This window comes from Mustela nivalis (genome assembly GCF_964662115.1).
Source record: "Mustela nivalis genome assembly, chromosome: 6".
In the NCBI taxonomy this organism is placed as follows: domain Eukaryota; kingdom Metazoa; phylum Chordata; class Mammalia; order Carnivora; family Mustelidae; genus Mustela; species Mustela nivalis.
The window spans coordinates 133,034,442-133,057,813 of NC_139025.1; the positions used below are offsets into that span (position 1 = coordinate 133,034,442).

A 23,372-nucleotide genomic window follows, 5' to 3' on the forward strand; every position below is an offset into this window, starting at 1 on the left:
TTTTTTTTTTTAAAGATTTTATTTATTTATTTGACAGAGGGAGATCACAAGTAGGCAGAGAGGCAGGCAGAGAGAGAGAGGAGGAAGCAGGCTCCCCGCTGAGCAGAGAGCCCGATGCGGAACTCGATCCCAGGACCCTGAGATCATGACCTGAGCCGAAGGCAGCGGCTTAACCCACTGAGCCACCCAGGCGCCCTCTTATTACCTTTCTAGAGAGGTTTTCTACAGACACACAGAGAACTTCTATACTTGAAGGAAATGGCTTCTGAGGATCCATTTAGTGCTGAAGTTGGATAATTCTTAAATTATCCAAGAGAAGGTATGAAGTGGCCAGCAGCTCAGGGGCTCACTCTTGAAGGGAAACCTAAATCTGGGAAAAGATGTGTTTACAATACAAAGTATGTGGAGAACACTTGCCCCCTTTCTCCATCCCAGGGACACATTTGAAGTCAAGAAGTAGCAGGAAATAGGAATTAACTATAGCCTCTCCTGCCACATGTCCGAGTTAATTCTACTTCAAATGAGTCTTAATTACGCCAGTGAAGTTTAGGGTTTAATAGACAGAACTTATTCACTGAAATTGTAACTTTTATCATGAGGACTAAGAAAGATGTAAAATCAAGTTCACTTTAATCAAAGTTGTGAACTTAATTTGAAGCTGCAATATTAATTGTTGAGGCAAAAAATCCTATACCCCTCTTGTAGAGTGATTGGTTCATTGACATTTCCTGTCTGTGAAAATACTCACCCCAGGGAAAACCTGGGTCTTCCATATCAAGAAGATATTAGGCTCTGATTTTCTGAGCTTTGTGTACTCAATTACCATACTCACTTTTTTCAAATATGTTCTTTTTGTGGAGGATATACACAACTTAGCAACCTTGTAAATTATTGGATTTCTTTTTTATGACTCAAAATCACCAATTTAAAAAAATGGTATTGAAATATAGTTGACATACAACATTGTATTGGTTTTAGGTGTGCAACATAGTAATTTAACAATTCCACATTTTTACACAGTAATTACCACAGTAGGTGTAGTTATTAACTGTCACCATACAACATGATTACAACATCAGTGACTATGTTCCCCACGCTATACTTTTCATCCTGTTGACTTATTTTATACCCAAAAGTCTGTACCTCTGAATACCTTCACCCATTTCACCCACCTACCATGCATCCAGCAACCACAAGTTTGTTCTCTGTGTGCATTTATTTAGATCTCATATATAAGTGAAATCATATGCTATTTGTCTTTCTCTGACTTGTTTCACTTAGCATCATACCTCATCATTCCATGTGTGTTGTCACAAAAGGCAAGATTTCATTCCTGTTCTATGACTAATATTCCACTGTATGCACATATACCACATCTTCTTTATACATCCATCTATCATGGGACACTTAGGTTGCTTCCATATCTTGGCTATTATAAATACTACTGTAATAAACACTGGGTTTCCCTTTTCTCCCGATCCTCACCAGCACTTGTCATTCCTTACATTTTTGACACTAGTCATTCTGACGGTGTAAGGTGGTATCTCATTATTTCCTTGATGACTAGTGATGTTGAGTATCTTTTCAAGTATCTATTGTCGAAGAAGGGTCTTCTTGGAAAAATGCCTATTTGAGCCATCTATTTGTTAATCAGATAATATATGTATTTTTGGTGTTGAATTGTTTGAGTTTTTTAATATATTTTGGATATTAACTCCTTGTCAGATCTAACATCAGATCTAATATCTTCTCTTACTTGATAGGTTTCTTCTTCTTTTTTTTTTTTTTATCATTGATGGTTTTTTTTGTCATGAAAAACCTTTTTAGTTTGGTGTAGCCCCATTAGTACATTTTCACTTTTGTTTCCCTCACCTGAGGAAACATATCCAAAAAAATGTTGCTGGGGCTGATGCTGAAGAGGTTACTGCCTATGTCTTGAGTACTCTCTCTTCATTACTATAGCTTTATAATAAGTCTTTCTAGTAAGTAAGCCTTACAGTGTGTCAGATACGTAATATTAATTCTTGAATGTTGATCTTCTCCTTCAATATTGTTTTGGTTATTTTGAGTCTTTATCCCACCATATAAAGTTTAAAATCAATTTATTAATATCCATGAATAACTTGCTGGGATTTTAAGTGGGATCACAATGAATCTATAGATCCATTTGGGAGGAATTATAATCTTGCCAATACCACAGTTGAGGTATTCTAAATTCTAGTCTAGTCTATTCTAAATTCTAAATCTAATCTTCTTACATGGAATATATCACAATTTTTAAGTTTCTTTTTTTTATTCACTAAAGTTTTGTAGATTTTTTCATATACAAGAAAGCTTTGAGTTTCTTGGCCATTAAGTAAGATGTTAGCTGTAGATTTTTTTTTTCTTTTTGTAGATAATTATCAAATTGAGAATGTTCCTTTTTATTTCTGTTTTACTTAAACGTTTTGTCATGAATGAATGTTACATTTTGTCAAATGCTCCTTCTGCATCTGTTGATTGATCATGTGATTTTCTTTTTAATCTGTTGATGGGAATGGGTTACAAAATTGATTTTCTAATTTGAACTAGTTTTGAATATCTAAGATAAATCTTACTTGGTTGTGGTGTATACTCCTTTTATACTTTTTAAAATTTCAATTTGTTAAGGTTTTGTTGAGGATTTTTGCATCTATATTTATAGGAGATATTGGTCATTAGTTTTCTTGTAATTTCTTTTTCTGATTTTGGTATTAGGACAATACTGACCTCATAGATGAGTCAAGAAGTATTACCTCTTCTGTCCTCTGAAAAGATTATAAAGAATTGTGAAATATCTTCCTTAAATATTTGGTAGAATTCACCAGTGAGCCCATCTAGACATTATGTTTTCTGTTTGGGAAGATTATTAATTTTTGATTCAACTTTTAAAATAAGCTTAGGTCTATTCAGATAATCGATTTCTTCTTGAGTGAATTTTGGCAGAAGGGGTTTTTCAAGGGATTGGTTTACTTTTTCTAGATTATCAAACCACTGTGTTTTGAATTCTCATGATCAGTCAATTCAATAGGTTAATATTTTTGATTAAAGAGAATGCTGCTGAGCTTCAAAAATATAATACATGACTTGGGTAAATACTCTGTTATCATGTAGTGATACTTGTGTAGTTACTTAGATTAGGTAATTATCACACTGAAGTGAGAGGAAGAATAGAGAATGGTAAATGACTGTCACATTGTGGTAAAAATTCAGTGGTAAATACATTAGCCAATAGTGCTGAGCTGGCAGTGACTAGGGAAATAAAGTTACTGGACACCTAGAAGCAGGTGATTAGAAAGGGCAAAGCACTAAGTGGATTGCTCTAGAAGTTACTGAGGTCCGACTTCATTTTTGTGGATTTTGTAAGAGCAAGAAAATGGACTTTTTGAGATTAGAGTGGGTTTTACTGTGTGGGCTTCAGCAAGTCAAAACTTCTGTAAGTATTTGTTTCCTCCTGGGGATATTAATAACAGTAGAGCTATCAAGGGGTTGATAAGAAATTCAGATAAGGAAATGTGTTAAGTGATATTCTAGACCTGATATTGTAAATACCATTCAGTAATCTTTTGAGGGAATATTCATCTATGAAATTAAACAAGAAAGAACAAAAGAAATAGGTGTAGATACATAGTGACCAACTTAAAAAAAATTCCATTAGTTTATCTTCTCAGTTTTATTGTCCAAAATGGGGGAAGGCAAAGCCTCTGTTCTATTTGGCATGAGATAGATTGTAAATTTCTAATTGTCTTATCAATTTTTTAGCTGGAGAAAGAGTTTGTTCCACCTACCTGCATTTGTCATTGGACAAGTGAAAGCCCCCTTTCTTTCTCTTTGATGTGCTTAATTCTGCAAACCATCAGTGATTGTGGGACCCTTATGAGAAAAGAATTCCTTGGGTAGGAAAGCATCAGTAATGTTTTTAAGCATGTTCTGGCTCCTTAGATTTAAGGGACAACAACAACAATAAAATGACTGTAAGAAAAAAAATCAAATAAGAATTTTCAAACTTTCATTTTAGGAAACTACGTGGTGATGGGTCATTAATGTTCTCAGAATGAGAAATACAGTGCAGTGAAAACTCCAAACCATCATTTCATCTTTACAGGTAACTATTCCTTTAAGGCGTTTGGCTTATGTTATTTCTGCCTTTTTTTTTTTTTTTTAAAGTTAATGTTTTTCTTTTGAAATAATTAAAGGGAAAGGAAGTCTAAAGAGAGACTGAGTGACATCCAATATTCCCTAATACCCTCTTGTTGCTTTAGGTGATTGGTATACTTAATTAAGGAGGGGCCTGGGTCTATCATCAACCAGGGCCTGACCTGGGGGTGGGAAGGAGTGAGGTGTAACCTGACCGAGCCCAGGTGTGTGCCTGCAGGTCACACACTGGGAAAACATGTGGCCCCAACAAGCCTTTCCCAAGTCTGGCCATGCCTTTAACTATTTCAGGTCTTCTCAAATGTCTACATTCTCTCATGCTTAGACCATGTTAGCTTGCTTTCCTCTAGATTAAGAGTTTTGAGTTGGAAAAGGAAGTTCATAAGGTTAAGAGATTTGTTTAAGGCTGTGAAATCTGTGGCAAAGAATAGAACTTATCTCTTCAGACTTCTGGTCACTCACTGCTCACTACTCGCTACTCACTACTTCTACTCACACTCACTACTCCATACAGTGTGCTGTATGGAGCACACTACACTGTGCTCCATACAGCACAGTGTTGCTTAAGCAAACCCTCACTAACCCACAAATGCTAGTTGTTCAAAAGAATGTTTTCTTCTTCCAGACATTACTTTTTTTCTTCTAGCATTACTTTTTTTCTTCCTTCCTTTGCTTCCTCTCTCTTTCCTTTCTTCTATCTTTCCCTCTCCTTCTTTCTTTCTTTCTCTCTTTCTTCTTTCTTTCTTTCTCCTTTCTTTCTTTCTTCCTCTATCCCTCCATCTATCTCCTTTTTCTCTTTTTATTATTCTTTTTCTTTTCTGTTCTTTTCCTCTACTCTCTTCTCCTTTCCTCTTTTTTCTTCTTTCTTTCTTTCTTTCTTTCTTTCTTTCTTTCTTTCTTTCTTTCTTTCTTTCTTTCTCCTTCTTTCCTCCCTCCCTCCCTCTCTCCCTTCCTTTTCTGTCCTTCAATCTGTCTACATGTCTGTGTCACAGGTAAAGCAGACTTTGGTATTACTGGGCTCCAAAAATACTGGTCCTTGTGCATCTAACATGTTTTCCTTAACAAAAACACAATGGCAAATGAACTTTGTTCCTTGTATGTTTTCCTATCCTGTAAGGATATCTCTATCCTATTGATAGAAATCCTGTGGATAGATGGGGGAAAGTCCAAAGCTCTATACACAAATAGCATTAGTGGGAAGATAAACTTAAGTGTCTTTGTATGGACAATCCTATTATAAATTGTCTATGAGCTACAAGATATAATATTCACAGACAAAAAAAAAATAAGAAAATAAATTTTCTTACTTGACATCCAAAGAGAACGTGCCATTTTGAATAAATACCTGCATCTGGTTACTTAAATGGTTCATATTTCTTTTCTTTCTTTTTTTTCCTATAACTGTTTATGCAAAGCATTTGAAAACTGAGAACACATTTGCTTGAATTTACAAATAGAGTCAAGTCACCTTGTATTGAAGGTTATCTTCCTTATGAGCATAGGTAAGATAATTCTTCCTCACTTTGTACCTAAAATCTATGGATTATATTGATTGATGTCCTTTCAAAATGTTAAGCGACTGTCTGCTTCAGAACCATTGATACACACTTGGGCAAATCCCACTTGAACTCTAATGGTCTGCCTTACACTAGCACAATCAGGCAAAACCATTTAATGTTGAGACCAGATGCTCTAGTGCCTCTTGGTTGGAAGTGAGGTGGGGTGTGTGTGCAGTAGCTTGAAATGTGGACACTTAGGTCACAAGGCCTGAGTGGCCAATTCATTTGCTATGTAGGACATTTGGGCAAATTAATAATCCATTAAGAGCCACAATTCATATGTAAATTTAAAATAAACACTCAACAAGGTTGCCCATAATAGTAAATGCTCATGAAGGAAAAGATTCAGTGTTAAACTCCCCACTGAGCATTAGTTTCAGTAAATGTTCAATTAATAAATTCTTTGCCCTTCTCTTTTCTGATGTCAGAACAATTGTTGTCCATTGCTGGGAGCTCCGTTTCCTCTGCTGTCCTCATTCCACTGTCCCCTTTCTTCACACTGTCTTTCTTTTCTCTTTCCTCCTTTTCCTGTAGATTTTTGCTTCCTTTCGCTCGCCAAAGATGTTTTCCATTGAAAGTAGCAGCCATTTGGAATGTTCTGCTCCTTCTGACCAGTGAACTGATTAATTGGTACTATGACTCGATCACTTCTTTTGGGTTTGTATCTTCACTGACTTCTCGAAGCATCCATGTGACCATCAAGGATGCTTCTGTTATACCCTCATTCAAAACCTCCACCACACGTATACATACTTTTTATTTCAAGACTTGGAATTTTTCCATATACTTGTGGGTCCTCAGATAATTGAATTTTGTTTGTAGTTAGGTGATCTGGATGTGGGCTTTTGATCTGGTGATGAGGACTACTATGAAATGAACAGAGGTAGTGGACTAGACTACTATCTCTTTCCTTTCTCCACTATTTTTTTTTAAGATTTTATTTATTTTATTTATTTATTTATTTGAGAGAGAGACAGCGAAAGAGAGCATGAGAAAGGAGAAGGTCAGAGGGAGAAGCAGACTCCCTGTGGAGCTAGGAGTCTGATGCGGGACTCGATCCGGGACTCTGGGATCATGACCCGAGCTGAAGGCAGTTGCTTAACCAACTGAGCCAGCCAAGAGTCCCCTTTCTCCACTGTTTTAATCTGAGCTTCTAAGCCCAACCTGGAATGCCAGGATGAGAACTCCAGAAATGCTAAAGTCTCTCTCCAAATTTTCTATGTCATATATTTTTACATATAACCTTGTGAAACATTTTCTTTATCACTAACTCCTGCCCTTTTAAGTGGGAAAATGCATGGCTACAAAACCATTTCAGGTCTTTGCTTCACATTTTCATTTTTTTACTTTTTTTTTTTTTTTTTGCCTGTAAACCAAGTGTTTAAGATTTTATTTACACATTTCCAAGCGTTTCAGTAAATAAAATTTGATCAATTTTTAACATTACTCATCTACATATCACCAAACATATAGTTTAGGTGTTTATATTTTTGGTTTCTGAGAAAGTAGTATAGCAGTTAGTTAGTTAGTTAGTTAGTTATATGTTAATTAGTAAGCAATTGTTAGTATACTAGCATAGCAGTATGTGTTGGGAAGAAACATGTTATGATAAATAAGTCTGCAAACATGATTGGATAAATAAACTTTAGGCAGATTTTGGGGGAAAATGCATCCCCTGAACTGTTAGTCCACAAAACTCTTTTTTTGTTGGAGATTCACGTGGAGCTCTTACTCTAAAGAAAACACTTGGGGAAATCCTGGATATACAAATGAGTGTGCAAACCTCAAGCATTATCACCTGATACATAAGTAGAGTTCTAAAGTCAGTTTGTTTATTCATTTATTTATTTACTTATTTTAAGATTTTATTCATTTATTTGAGAGAGAGATCAGAGGGAGAGGGAGAAGCAGACTCTCCACTGAGCATGGAGCATGATATGGGGCTCAATCCCAGGACCCTGAGATCATGACCTGAGCTGAAGGCAGCCATTTATCCAAATGAGCCACCCAGGTGCCCATCTAAAGTCAATTTAGTAGAATGTGTTTAGAGAAACAAATTATAAAAAGCTGTTTGAAGCATTTCATTAAGATTTGGGTTGGAGTGGGAAGTTACTTTCCATTGTCCAAGTTAATAATAATAGTGAATCCACACATATCCCTACGCAATATGTGTTAATTGCTCCCAAGATTCAAACCAATGAGGCTTTAAAGTAAATTATAGAGGCTGTTTCTTTTTTTTTTTTTCCTTGTCTTTTTGTTTGTTTTTTGGTTTGTTTGTTGGTTTGTTTTTTTGTTTTGTTTTGTTTTTTTAAGAGAGGATTCATCACTTCTTTCTTTGGGCTGTGCAACAGGTCTTTAATTTGTCTTCTCATGTAGCCACTATGTCCAAATCAAATCAGACAAATTGGATTCCAAACACCATTCAAAGGGAAAAAAAATCCAGGAAATGTATTCTCCATCATTTCCTGACACTATATGGCCATAGGTCTAGAACTGAACCATTCCCAGTGGGGTGACCATGTGCAACAACATGCATTCCACTGACTTACACAAACCAAAATTGATCTGAATGTTGTGCTATCAGTGTATTGTTACTTCCACAGTAACCTTCAAAAAATTCAGTAATATGTGTTGTGACAAGTCTACAATTTTATCTAAAAATTCAAAGTTGTATGTTCAATTTAATGTGCATATGTCTTTAACTCTGTTGGGAAGCAAGACAAACATAGGTCAGCCATTTTCTACTTTAAATTAAAGCAAATATATCAAAAAGGAGATTGGATTATATGACACTGTACAGACACAGATTATTAAAATGAGCAATGGGTTTACCTCTCCAAAAATTCCGTACTGAGTATTCTAAACTGTAGTAGACATCATTTGTTTCTGTCTGCTCACTATCTATTTATTCCTAATTTGTCTGGTAGCACACCTTGATGTTTCTATGAAGAGATGCCCAGCTGTACTGCATATAGTCCAAGAGTAGCGAAGGATTGTGTCTGTTCTTCCTTTCCCAAAGAGTGGGCGGTGGCTATACTAATAAGATCCTCTGTCCCAGGAATTTGAATCTTAGCATAGAAAACCTGCAGAGCAAGCAAGAGCTGATTGTTCTGTGAGAAGTACCATCAAGAGACTGTTTGTCATTCTCAGGCCATTGATTGACACATCATAGATGACCTTCTCTACTCTACTTTGATGGTATTTCAAGAATCTAGTTATAGAATCTATTGGGTCATACATATGCCCCAGTTCTGTCATCTCAAATGAATCATGACTGCATCAACCAATCAAATGAACAGCCCCTTCCTGGCTCAGCTTCAGCTTTTGTGCCTACTCAGTCCTATAAACACAACCTGGCCAGGCCAGGTTAATTACTAAATACCTCAAGGCATCTATAACTGATAAAATTTTGCAACTTCCATGTTACTCTTGACCATTGAAAACAATTACTTCATCTTTTTACTCAGATTTTCTCTGATCAATACGAATATGTCAATAGAACCCCCTCCAATAAAAAATGCTGTGTAACTGTCAGTTTATGGGATACAAAGCTAAATTATGGAGAAGGACATCAGTCATGAATGGCAAGGATACATGAAGTAACATGTGTATGTAATAATGGCAGGCATTAGCAGAAATTTGCAGATTAGGTTCAATGAAAACACATTCCTACGCTTGAACCCAGAAGTGAAACAAAAAGAAAAATTAAAAAGAGCAAGTTAATGTATTGATGGAAGGATTGGCAAACTATAGCCCATGGGGCAAATCCAGCCACACCCTCCTCTTATGTTTTGTCTATGATGGTTTGGCACTACTGTGGTGGAACTGAGTGATGGTGTGACAGGGAACAAAGGGCTGGAAATAAAACATGTTTACTATCAGGCCTTTAGAAAAAGTTTGCCAAAACCTGGGTTTAACTACATTCTATACATTGTTGAAAGGAAATAGGAAAAATCTGGGAATGATGCTATGTAGTATCCATCCCCATTTTGAGATTTCCAAAGAGAATAGCCTTTGGAAAATCTGGTTATAAAAACTTCGTTTTGGGGACCCTTAGATGGCTCAGTCAGTTAAATGTCTATGTCTGCCTTCCACTAAGCTCATGATCCCAGCGTGCTGGGATCGAGTCCTACATCGGTCTCCTTGGTCAGCCGGGAGCCTGCTTCTCCCTCTGCCTGCTGCACCACCTACTTGCTTTCTCTCTCTCTCTCTGACAAATAAATAAAGTCTTTTTTATTTTTTAAGGATTTTATTTATTTATTTGACAGACAGAGATCACAAGTAGGCAGAGAGGCAGGCAGAGAGAGAGAGAGAGAGAGGGAAGCAGGCTTCCTGCTGAGCAGAGAGCCCTATGTGGGGCTCGATCCCAGGACCCTGAGATCATGACCTGAGCCGAAGGCAGCGGCTTAACCCACTGAGCCACCCAGGCGCCCCAAAATAAATAAAGTCTTAAAAACAAAAACAAATCTTCATTTCTACCACCTACAAGGCTGCTGTATCTAGGTAATCATTTACCTTCCCTGAGTCTCCATTTTCTCTTTGTAAACCTGAAATTTCAATAACACCTACTTCTCAGATAACAATAAAGGCTACAAGTATGCCCTGGCACATTTGAATACAATCTAGACATTTAAGGAGTCTTACTTTTAATGAAGAACACTCGAATGTAATAATCCCACATTTGCCCCAAATATATTCTTTCTTTCCCAGAGGCAATCACTTCTGCCCATTTTTGTTAAAACTCTAGAAGTTCTTGCCTTCAAATTATTAAGTAATATGCTATTTCTATTTCTATTTCTTCATTTAGCTGCTTGAGATTTAGCTATTGAATTCCCATTATGATTGATGAGGATTTCATGTATCCAACTTGGTTTATCTTTCTATAGTTCTATTTAATATAATTCAACCTCTGTATCTTTTTCTATCTATTTCCTCCTTTTACCTTTCAATATCTGTCAGACCTAATATTATTTCTAATTTATTAATATTAATAATGTAATTCTGTTATATTCTGAAATCATTTCTTACTATCTTTCCAAGTGAAAAGCTTTTTCAGAGGGTATGACCTAACTTGATTATATATATTTATATGTCATAAAATAGTCAACTGGTTACTTAGTATATTTAATTTAGTAAATTAGTGATAGAAGAATCTCGGAAAGTATATTACATAGACATCTTATTAATTTAGAAAATTTTTCCTACTTTTATGTTTCCGTGGAGCAATTTTTTTCCCCCAAAGGCTGTTCTAGAATCATCTTTGTTTCCATCTTGTTTCAGATGTGTATATTTTTTGAATCCATACATGCTGTTTCTGTAATTTTATACCCAACTTCAAATTATTAAGTCCATTTTTTGGTTTAATCTAGAAGAGAAATTTTTGATCTCTACAATTCAACCAGTTGCTCTTTGCTTTTTGAAATAATTTTTATTTGTTTATTTATTTTTAAAGTTGTTTGTTTTGGTTTTGTTTTTGTCTGTTTGTTTTTTATTTTTATTTTTTTTTAAGATTTTATTTATTTATTTGACAGAGAGAGATTACAAGTAGGCAGAGAGGCAGGCAGAGAGAGAGAGAGGAGGAAGCAGGCTCCCTGGTGAGCGGAGAGCCCGATGCGGGACTCGATCCCAGGACCCTGAGATCATGACCCGAGCCGAAGGCAGCGGCTTAACCCACTGAGCCACCCAGGCGCCCCGTCTGTTTGTTTTCTAGGGAGAACCAGGCACATTCAGGAGCAGTCGGATGGGAGAGAATAGGATCTTAAGCGAGCTCGGTGCTCAGGGCAGGGCTGAATGTGCGGGCTTCAATCTCAGGGTCCTGAGATCATGACCTGAGCCGAAATAAAAAGTTAAATACATAGCCAACGGAACCCACCCAGGCGCCCCTAAAATGATCTTCAAAATGCACGTTTGGTGCAATTTTCATCGCTTGCAAGTGTGAGATCTAGGAATAGTGACCACATCTGTGTGAAATTTCTTTGCACCTACGATTGCTAATAAGATAGTTCATAGAATAATAATAATAATAATAGTGTAATAGTTCCCTTTCTTCCTCTCCTCCTCTTCCCCACCCCCTTCTCCTCCTATCTTTCTAGATGGCTTACTTTCCTCAGGGGGGAAACATTTAAGAGCAGGCAGTTTTATCTTTGGTGTTCTATAATTTCACATTCATGCCTGTAGGTTTTCTTCATTTTCATTCCTTGGGCTTGGCACTTAACAAGCCCTTTCATTTTGGAACTGCACGTCTCCCTGACGTCTCCCTGACGTCTGTGAGGTCTCTGCTTCTATCAATTCGATGATTTCCTCCCCCACCTCAACAGTCGCATCAGACATCACTCTTCGGTAGTTAGCTCTCCTGTTATCTTGTCTCCAACATTTTGTCTCTTTTCCTTTGCTCCACATTCTGAGAGATGCATTTATCTTTATTTCTCAACTTTTCTTTCTTTCTTTCTTTCTTTCTTTCTTTCTTTCTTTCTTTCTTTCTTTCTTTCTTTCTTTCTTTCTTCTTTCTTTCTTTCTTTCTTTCTTTCTTCTCCCTGTGCAATTATACCTTAAATTCCTAGAAACTCTTCTGGTTCAACAATAGTTCATTCTCCATGGTAGCCTGTTCTTGTTGAATGAATATGATATCTTCCCACATTTCTCTGAGGATACTTATTAGAGATTTTCCCTCTGATTCCCTCCACACACCCCTTATTGGACCTCATTTCTTATTTATTTACTTTCTTTTTTCCTTTTTCTTTTTTTTTTTTAATCTTTTTTCTCCCTGCTGAAATATCCCTTAACTTTCTGAAGATGCCAGTCTGTCCCAGTTCAAAGAATGAGAAAGGAAGGAGTTTGACTTGCATCTCTGAGCACGCAGGTTTGACTTCGATTTCTGACTTAGGGTCATAGACAAAGGGTGATAAAGGCTACCAGGATAACTTTCTTCTACAGAACTAAACATTCTGTCTGGTTACTGAGTGTTCTCTAGATAGGTTGTTGGTTTGTTTTTTGTTTTTTGGGTTTTGTTTGGAGTAAACATCACGTTGTTAGTAGTTATGTGTGCTGGGTTGGTTAGGAAGCTTACTCTTGATCATTACACAATCCGTCCCATTCAGGCTCATTTCTTCCTTTAAGTCCAACACCAGAAGCCCTCTGGAGGCCTCCAGCCAGCCTGGAAACTCCTTAGCGTTATCTCGCTCTATACCCATTCTGGGCTGTCTCTTCCCTGCTGGGTTTATAATACAGCATCTCCCATGAACTTTTTGTTTCCAGAAATGTGCAAAATCTCTGGTTCTCTGATGGCTCATGGTTTTGTAGATTTATATCTAGTTTTACTCCTTATCGTCTTTGACTATCATTTACTGGGTGTTTGGGAGACAGAAGAAGAAATTTCTTATGGTCAGTAACCTACCTGAAACTAGAATTCAGCTTTCATTTTACGAACCTTCAGGTGTCACTTTATTTCCCAGTTATTCCCTCTCCATGAGCAATAAGTTACCAAGTTATCATCCTAGAAATAAAGGGAACCTGAGGTACCTGAGCTCACCTCTTTTAAAAGTTGAGCTGCCTTAACCTTGATCCCTACAACACTCACCTCTCCCTTTGGCGAACACGTTTCCGCCATTGTCTTTTCTAGAAATAGCTATTGAGTTAAGTCATTTCAGCTTTTTTCTTCTCTAACACTGTATGCATCCCTCAATCCTCTTTTTTATCTACTTCAAAAAATGTTTCCATTGTAGTCTTTAAGATTCTATCTAATTTTGATCTTTTCCATAGTATATTTAGAACAATCGTGGTCGTGCAAAGAAGAAATGAGTATGGCGTATTTCTGTGAGTATCTCAAAGCAGATGTGTTCTATGTCAACAGTGAGTGTTCTCTGGTCAGTAAAGGGTAAACAGAACCTGTGTTGGAGTGACAGGACAGCTGTCCAGGTATCCTCTACAGAATTCAGTTTTGACACCAGCTGTGGCATTCTGCTCTGCACTGGGCTTTCATCTATTCCCCGTGCATCTGGCTTGGCCTGTACTGGAATTCTCTGATATTCAAAGTGCCTTCTTGTTCCTTTTCTTTCTTTTTCCTTTTCTTTCGTTCCCTCTTTCCCCCACCACTTTGCTTTGAGAATCCAGAAAACAAAAAACAAAAAACAAAAACAAAAACAAAAAAACCCACACAAAACAAACAAACAAAAAACCTGCCAAGGCTTGCTGAATAGGGAGATCTACTACGAAATCAGATTTAATTTTTTCCTCTTCTTTCCTTCCTTCTTCTCTTTTTCCCACCTCTTCCTGCTCGCTTTCTTCTGAACACCCCCATCCTTTTGTCTTCCCTTCTCCTTCCTCCTCTGAAATGAACTTTCGTCATGTATCAAGACCTCACAAAAGCTGCCAGGTTTCTGATCAGTAGCTTGAATTCTCAACCCAGCTCAGCTGTAATCTGATGTTATCAGGGCCGGCGAAAGTTGATGGCTAGGAGCCAACGGTTTACAGAACAAATAGGTGTTGAAAACACCCACCTCAGCAGTTTAAACAAGCCAAAGGGGTTTGGAGCCAGTACTAGGCAGCTCCACAGAGGAAACAGAGAAGGAGTTGGGAAATCCCTGGGTTTCTGAAAGAGGCCAAGCTCCCCTCCTTGGGTGCACACTGATTCCAGGCTGAAAAATCTTTCTAGAAACATGGAGGATTTAGTCTTCCTGATGTGGGTCCCTGTGGATTTGAGAGGTGCGGTCAATAACTCCAATGCCAGACATGGTTGTGGTAATGCCGGTCTAAAAGTTGCTTGGCCGGGGCGCCTGGGTGGCTCAGTGGGTTAAAGCCTCTGCCTTCGGCTCAGGTTATGATCCCAGGGTCCTGGGATCGAGCCCCACATCGGGCTCTCTGCTCAGCGGGGAGCCTGCTTCCTCCTTTCTCTCTCTGCCTGCCTCTCTGCCTACTTGTGACCTCTGTCTGTCAAATAAATAAATAAAATCTTTGAAAAAAAAAAAAGGTTGCTTGGTCAAGATATCTCTTTGGTAACTATTTCAACTGGCTGGACATCATGTGCCCTGGGGCATTTAAGTAGGTCTTGTTAAGGAGAAACATAGCCTGACACCAGCAGAAGAGGTGAGGATAGATTTTAATCAGTACTACACGATTGTGATAGGCAAGGAAGTCCAGTAAGAACTGAACTCAACCACAATTTGTGCAGAGATAACAGGTGTTTTAAAGGGAGAATAGGGAATAGAAAAGGGGTCTCAGATTGGGGAAATGAAAGATTGCAAAAAGCAGGAAGCAGGGTTGGTCCCTGCAAAAGCCACTCAGGCTTGCTCACTGGCACTTATCAAAGTCATACCCCCCCCCCCCCCAACACACACACACTCCCAGAGGTGCTGTGAGACAGTGGCCCTATCCTTGTGTGCTGGCTGGAACACATAGTACTTTCTCCGGGCAGTCCTGAGTCTTCTCAGGCAGGCACTTTAAGGGGACTAAGGTCATCTTAGGGACGTGGCTTTGAGCTGGTAGAGGGTACTTCTGGTGTTTTGTTCCACTTTTTATAAACCAAGATTTAAGCCTAGTGGAGACAGCACTCACTCAGAGGAGCCTGGCTAAGGGTTGGTCAAAGAGAGAGTCATTGCCAGTGTATTGAGCATCAGGCCTGGTTACCTTACTCAGAGCTAAGTGGTGGGATTCTGGCTCCAAATTTGAGGCCACAGATAAATAAAGCAGCAGCAACAACAACAACAAGCAACCCTGGGTTTGGGGTTCAAAAGCTTGGCGTGGTTAATATACAGTTGGTCACTAGGGAGAACTTGGGTGAGTGAAGTATTCGGTTCAAACCATGAAGGAAACGGGAAAAGTCCCCTGGAAGCAAATAGGCGTTGCTGTCTGCTTACCATCCACAAGACCCTCCCCCCAGAGAGGCATTCTCATTTGTCACAAAACTCCAAAATACAACCCGATGCCCACAGGTGTAAGAAGCCTGCGGGTATGAACCTACAGAGGAAAACAGGTTTGGACAGAAAACAGAGGTGAGGTCTAGGTATTACTCCGAAGCCCCTGGTATTCATTATCCTCGTAAAGAGTCTGTATTCCAGAGATTAACATTTTATTTTTCCATATGCTTGAATATTTTCGAGTGCTATTAAGGATGCCCACAGAAAACACGGGTCACCGTGACTGCTTCGACGATACTTGCCAGGCCATGCTTTTGAAACCTCGCTTCTATTTTTGCGAGCTAAAATTCTGCAGGTGCTTAGGTGGGTAGATGCAAATATCACAATGTGAATATGAGCCAATTAACTAACAACCGCATTTTATGAGGTTGCAACCACCTAATTGTTTTGTGTCTGCAGCTAATTATTTCTGGGAGATATTTCTGCATATGGAGAAGGAGTCCGTTATTATAATTGAGTGAACTGCGAAACAAAAGTTGTGCTGTAAGCATATCAAGGGCAGGGATCACATCGTCTCTGTGTTTTAAAAACTTCCCTAAATCACTTCGAGCCCATGGATTCTAAATGAACGTGAACTGCTAATGGCAACACGATTTTGAAGTTTGGAAAACACATCAGATAGCTGGCCTCAATGTATAATATCTGAGATATAAAGCATCAACAGAATTCTGTGTGGTTAGTAATGCTGTTAACTCATCCACTCCTCTTCTTACAGACTCAAAGAATGTTTGAGTTGGAAAGAAACATGGAGGTCATCTATGCAAATGACTTTATCTTGAAATTTGGCAACTAGGGCCCAGATAAGTCATGTGACCACCTAGGACTTGTGATACTGTCCATTGTAGTCCCTGAGCCCATGATGCTTAAATCAGTGCTTCTCCACTGACAGACCCAATAATATCCTGCATCTTTCTGAAGGTATCAGGGTTGCCCAAATCAATGGAAACCATGTCTTTTAAGCCCATGTCTGCCAGGCCTGAGGGGGCTCTGATGAAGTCATTTTACAGCAGGAGGCTCAACTAATCTCATAAACTGGTCTGTCCAAAGTCATGAGGATGCAGTTTTATGCAGATCGATTTTATTTTTGTTATTATTGTGGATGCTCTTTGATATTTTAATGCAAGTTTTTATTGAGCTATGCCCTGAGGCTTTTTAAATTGAGGGTTCAATTATTTCTAAAATCTAATAATTAAGTAAATTAATGAGCCTACTCAAAGATCTGGCAACCTGCACGTAAGGATTAGATACAAGAAGTATTGACAGGAGGGAGTGTTTCCTCCCCTCTTTAGAGTCAGATCTTGTAAAATGATGTAGACTCTGTTTTTCAGACATAAATGAAATCTGACACAGATCCACAAACATGCCAGGGCACAGATTCTGGTTAGAGATAGAGCTTAGCAGGAGATGGTAGGGGGCAGGACAGACCTGGTCATTTAAGTTGTCTCCCCGTGGCAAAGCAGCTTTGAGTTTCTGGAAGTATGGCCGCCAGGAACACAGAAGAATATTACTGTGGTCATGTCCTTTTGTTTAAAGATAGCAACTGATAAATCGTGATGTGTTCGGAAGAAAGTGACCCCATAATGACTACTCAAAATCATAAAATGAAACCCAGGTAAAAGAAAACTAGGAATTTTGACTTGGGGAAGACTGCTTCCTGGCAGATGGAATAGATTTCTCAAAATACTTAAAAGAACCAGACTCATTCTGAATGACCCCAGAGAATACATCGAGAGATTCAGCTTGTACCTGCACACACAGTTCCATGTTGTTGCTTCGTTCCTGGGATAACACCCCAGTCCTAACCCTGGCTCTGCTGCTGGGTCTTCTAAATAGAGTCTGAGAGAAGAGGCTGCTTCTTGCTGATTACCAAACATACAGAAGTTCTATTTAAATTACTTCCCAGGGGCACCTGGCTCAGTGGGTTAAAGCCTTTGCCTTCGGCTCAGGTCATGATCTCAGGGTCCTGGGATGGAGCCCTGCATCGGACTCTCTGCTTGGCAGGGAGCCTGCTTTCCTTCCTCTCTCTCTGCCTGCCTCTTTGCCTATTTGTGATCTCTCCCTCTCTCTGTCAAATAAATAAAGAAAGAAAGAACATCTAAAAATAAATAAATAAAATAAAATAAATTCCTTCCTAAGTCAGGCTTTGACTTCGGCCCTGGTTCCTGAATTTTGGATTTCGTAGCGTGTGGTCTTCCATCCTTCCCCAGGATGGCTTGATTTCACAACCTCATGCTTACCTCAATGCCTGGCCTTCCAAATAGCATTCATCTCAGGCTCCCCTGACCATTTCTCACCCAGCAACTGATTCTCTGCTATCAAATTTCTTTCATTAATATCTGGAGATGGCCAGATTCCTGGGCAAGATTTAACATGTTTGTATGGTGTCTTGACATGAGGAGTGCTTATTTGAGAGAATTTTGGTTATAAAGTTTTAAAAAGGGGACACCTGGGTGGCTCAGTCATTAAGCGTCCGCCTTCAGCTCAGGCCATGATCCCAGGGCCCTGGGATCGAGCCCTGGATCAGTAGGAAGCCTGCTTCTCCCTCTCCCACTCCCCTTGCTTGTGTTCCTGCTCTCACTGTGTCTCTGTCAAATAAATAAAAAAAATCTTCAAAAAAAAATTAAAAAAAAGATTAAAAAAAAAAACTGCAGACAACAACAACAAAAATACCCTCCAGCATAATATTTTTAGAGTCTTATCCTCTTGATGGCTCACCACACATCCTCTTGGCATCCTTTCATGACACAGAGGTTCAGAAACAGAGTCAGATGCCTTTGGTCCCACAATGAGTGAAGACAGACCTGGAGTTGGGTGGTGATCTGATGGCAAAGCCCATGTTGTTTCCACTATAATCCCTTCCTCCCGCTATTTCACACTCCAGATTATGATTCATTTTTATACAAAGACAGCGCAAACTACAATAGAACTCTTTATGAAGTACGGTCGGGTGTAGTCCAGGTGTGTTCATTATTCACACAGGACATAATTATTAAAACCAGTGTTCCAGGACCGTCGAAAGTTTAAAGCTCTTAAGGTCTTTACTTAATTCCTGATTGAACAAAGGATGTTTTGTCCTCAAGATTCCAGTTGAATACAGCTAATGAGATGGAAAATTTTTCCATAAGCAAACCAAAGGAGGAAGCTTGGAAAGAAGGCTAGAGCCTTGAAAGTGGAGCAAGAAATCCCAAGAAATATATCCAGAGGCACACCAAACTGCTCAGGGAAGGTCTACGGTGTAAGAACTTTCTTTGTAGTTCCTCAGTCACACCAGACGTGCTTCGAATTCTGCTGACACTTGTGATTCCTCCATGGGTTTCGGGGGCTGTGATGAATGGGCTGAGTTGAATGCCCTGCTCGGAGAGAGGGCAGTCCTGGGTGTGGAATGACCAGCCTCTCTAAGAAAGGGACTCCATTGAATTGAGGAAATATCCTAAACGGAAGTGATGAAACTGGAACGTCCTACCCTTCAGGTCAGGTGCATCTCTACAAGCTGTGGGATTGGGGCCATAGTAGTGTTCCTTTAACTTTCTCTGAGTCCCCATTGTTTCACGTGTAAAACAGGACTAACACTATTCATCCTATCAGTTTTGATGTCAAATTAAATAAAATTATATTCTATCAAGTGTCCTGAATGAAATACACAGTTCTTAATACACAGTTCCTGTTTTCTACACTGCTGGCCACAGTGTAGAATAACAAACACAGTAACGTATGTCTTTTCTAAATCAATATTCACGGGGGAAAAAGAAGCATGCCATTTTAATTCTTCTCCTTACAGCAATTGAGGATGACATGGCCACATTTTTGGTTTTTAATATTACATCCTTTCTTAGAAGAGAGATGGTGTGATTTTTTTTCCTCTTCCATGTTACAGATGCCCTTCTAATGTCATACTAACCCATAGGGAAAAATACTTACCTTGGTGGCTTTCTTCATATCTAACATACCACAGGTGTATAATAAAGATTTGATAAGAAGAATTGTTATTAAGGAAATACTGGTAAAACAAGGTGTTTGTTTAGATTATCTAGATAATTACACCAGTGTATACTTGGCAGGAAAAACTGGCCATTGATTATTTTGTATTAGCAATTGTTCAATTTTATTTTTAAAGTCTGATGTTGGGGGGAGGGAAATTCCTGGTAAGAAATCCATGAGCATTAACTTCTGAGGGAAGAGAGTTGCCCTGGGCCGATGACACCATGGTCTGGTAAGCAATGTAACATAAACACAGCAGATTTGACTTACAGTTCCATAATTTAGACAGGTGGACTTCTTGGATTAGGGGTATCTGAGTAAAAGTTATCCATTGTGTCATTAGATTACAACAAAAGTAATATCATTCCTACAAATAATGTCAGTGTAAGCAAAAGGCATACTTTTCCGGGCAACATGTCATCTTCCCAAATTGGATAGATTATCATCTTCCAGTTTTGTTTTTTCTTTCTCTATCTTCCACTACCAAAATGGGAAATCAGATTAGAGTTGCATCAGCCACTGTTTTGTAAACGGAATAATTTTGTGAACTAACCAAATAAAAAATGATTGCTAAATGGATTTTATTAAAATTAAGAAAAAAAGTTTATAAAGCCAAGTCACAAAGTAGAGGAAGATATAGAAAAACATATCTGATAAGAGACTCATTTAGAGACTCTAGAATTTTTTAGAAATTCTACAATTTAAAAGGAAAATGATGGATGAATATTGTTCAATAATTGGGCAGAAGATTCTAACAGTCACTGCACAAAAAAGATATCCAAATGACCAAAAAATATGAATATGTGCTCCATAGCTCCAATCAACAGGGAAATGCAAATTCAAATGACAGTGCGAGATCACCACATAACCACTAGAACTGTTAAACCAACCATCCAACCACCAGACAAACATCTGACAGGGCCAAAGGATGGAGAGCTTGGTTAGAGGATGGTAGGACAAGCAGAATTCTCATACTCTGATAGTGGGAGTGTTAACTGGGGCCACCAGTTTGGGAAACACTTTGTCGGTATTTACCAGGACTGGACATACACATCTTCCATAACCTTGCCATTCTAATCTTAAAAATTCACCCAACAGATACATGAATACGTTCTCCAAAGGCCATGATCATACCAGAATTATTCATAATAGCTCTCACATTGAAAACAATCCAAGTGACTATCGACAAAGGAATACATAAGATGTGGTAGGTTCATGCATCAATTAAAATTAAGAACAAATTCCTCAATACAAAGACACAGAAGGATTTCCAAACATTATGTTGGCGAAAAGAAGACAGATCCCTCCAAATACATACCATGAATCAATTCATGGAAAGTTTAAGAACAGATAAAACTAATTCAGAGTTAGTCAGAAAAGTGGTTACTTTTGAGGGCCTAATGACTGAGTAAATTAAAAAGGGAGATTTCTAGAGAGCTGGTCATGTTCTATACCTATGCTTCTTGTGTATATGGATCTCTTTGGAAATCTTGTTGAAATGCAGATTCTGATTGAATTAGTCTAGGTGTGACCCAAGAGTCTGCATTTCTAACAAGCTTTGAGATAATGCCAAGGCTGCTGGTATGTAGATCACACTCCTTGTCGCTAAGTTTGATATCTTTTGAATGATGAATACACAGCTTTACTTGTAAAGTTTCATGAAACTGTGTTTACGTTTTATGCATTTTCCTATATATTTATTATACTTCAATTAAAAGGTCTACTCAAAATGAATGCCTCTTGGAATGGAGAAGCAAAGTGAAATGTTTAGGCACATTTTTGTAGGTGATGGAGATGGGAATCAGCAGACTTGTCCACACACTACTGCTGGAGTAAATGACCTCAAACACTTTGAATCTTTCTGCCCCTTTACTCACAGTTCAAATTCTGAGGATAAAAGTGCTCCGTTGGCCAAAATTACATGCACCTGCCCTTCCTCTAAGGGTGAGTGGAGCGTCTGATTAACATAGTCTCATCAGGCTCTGTGGAAAGTGGGTGAAGTATTTCCCAGAAAGCATTTGGCCCATGTTCTCAGAAGCTGATTGGACAGTTGTTGAGAGGGCAGGCGGCCTTTTCTCTGGAGGTTGGCTTCTAAGTCTACAGGGAGTCAATTTTTTTTCTTTCTCCTCTTTCTCATTGCTCCAATAACTTTTGCAAACTTACTCCTTTTTTTGAGCCCAATTCTGTGTGTGTGTGTGTGTGTGTGTGTGTGTGTGTATACACATGCGTGTGTGGGATGGCAGGGCTGGAGCAGCCACAGGCCAACATTTATACAGAACAGTAAAATCCATGGGGTTGCTCCTGCTTCCTTGGTTCACTCCGGGATGGTTTAATACTTGCAAGAGCCATTCTGGAAAGAGCTTAGGAGATAAAAACAAGTACATAATACCTATACTAGAGGCAATAAGAATTTTTCATTATTTTTATGATTGGTTCCAAAGGCAAGTGTCAGGTCTGGGGTGAACACAGATTGCTAGCGGGTCATTTTCTTTCTTCAGTACTCTTGAGGAAGCAGGTTGCAGCTAGAGTTGTGTTGAGTTTCTCATAACTCTTGGGTAACAATGAATCTGGTTGTTAACCTATGCTGTTAGCTATCCCAGAAGTTATTAATTTGGGCTAGTGGTCAACTGCCTATTTCCCACCCCTTAGGAAACTCAGAAAAGTGTTTTGGATCCATCTGGGTAGAAAACACAGCATAGACATAAGATCATTATCATCCGTGACACATTCAGGTCATGTTTCTTCCACATTTTGTTAGTTCCAATGAACCAGAGACAGCTAATAAGTGATTTCCATTGGATAATTTTATTTTTTCTGTTTCAAGTTTCAAGTTGCCTGCCTGGATTTCATTAGCATTGCAATGATTTACCCAAGAGGGCTTTGTTTCTTAACTTGATTGAGAAAGGGACATTGGGAAAGTGGCTGCCTTTGTGGGAAAGGAGAGCTTTTTTTTGTTTGTTTGTTTTGTTTAACCCCATGTGATTGTATGTGGTGTGGAAGAAGTTTGAGCAGTTTAATTTTCATTTGAAATTGACTTTCTTTTATCTTCCTCAAACTATGGTTTGTGTAAATGTTATAAACATATCTATCTACTCATCAGACACCAAAGTCATCAGCATTTTATTACCCAGGGAAAATTACTCCTATAAATGCAAAAATATTTAAGGGACATATTTGAAAAGTATCTGAAATTCCACTGGAAAAGAGGAAAAAGTGATTTTTGGAACCATTTTTAAAAAATGTTTGCTTGTTTATATATTTCTGCTTGGTTTGATCTTTAGATTTACTATTTAGCTTATTTTGTCACATTCTTTTTCTTCTTTGTTTTGTGATAGTGATTTCACAGGTGTAATTAGTTAAAAATAAGACCAAGTTATTTCATCAGGCTGGTAGAAAATGACATAAATATAGTATAAAAAGGTCTTGGGGCACCTGGTGGCTCAATCAGTTAAGCATATGCCTTAAGCTCAGGTCATGATCCTGGGGTCCTGGGACTGAGCCCCGCCTCAGGCTCCTTGCTCAATGGGGAGTCTGCTGGAGATTTTTTCTTTCTGCCACTTCCCCACTCATGCTTGCTCTTTTTCTCTCAAATAAATAAATAAAATCTTTTTTAAATGGTCTTATTATTCTTTGAATTTAGCTATACATTTTGCTAACTAGTGTCACTTTTTTTTTTTTTTAAGAGAACTCTTTGATGAGACAAAGTGGTTCATCTTCAAGTGGCACTAGTATCTCCATCTTCTCTTCAACT

At 38.5% G+C, this 23,372-nt stretch overlaps 1 long non-coding RNA gene across 2 annotated transcripts in view; it reads left to right on the top strand.

The window, feature by feature from the left end:
• LOC309866034 overlaps positions 1–23,372 on the top strand; it is a 36,734-nt gene extending 13,362 nt beyond the window's left edge. For both annotated transcript variants that reach the window (XR_014312381.1, XR_014312382.1), the window contains exons 3-4: positions 4,037–4,123; positions 23,305–23,372. This is a non-coding gene — a long non-coding RNA (uncharacterized lncRNA). The remainder of the gene's footprint in view (positions 1–4,036; positions 4,124–23,304) is intronic.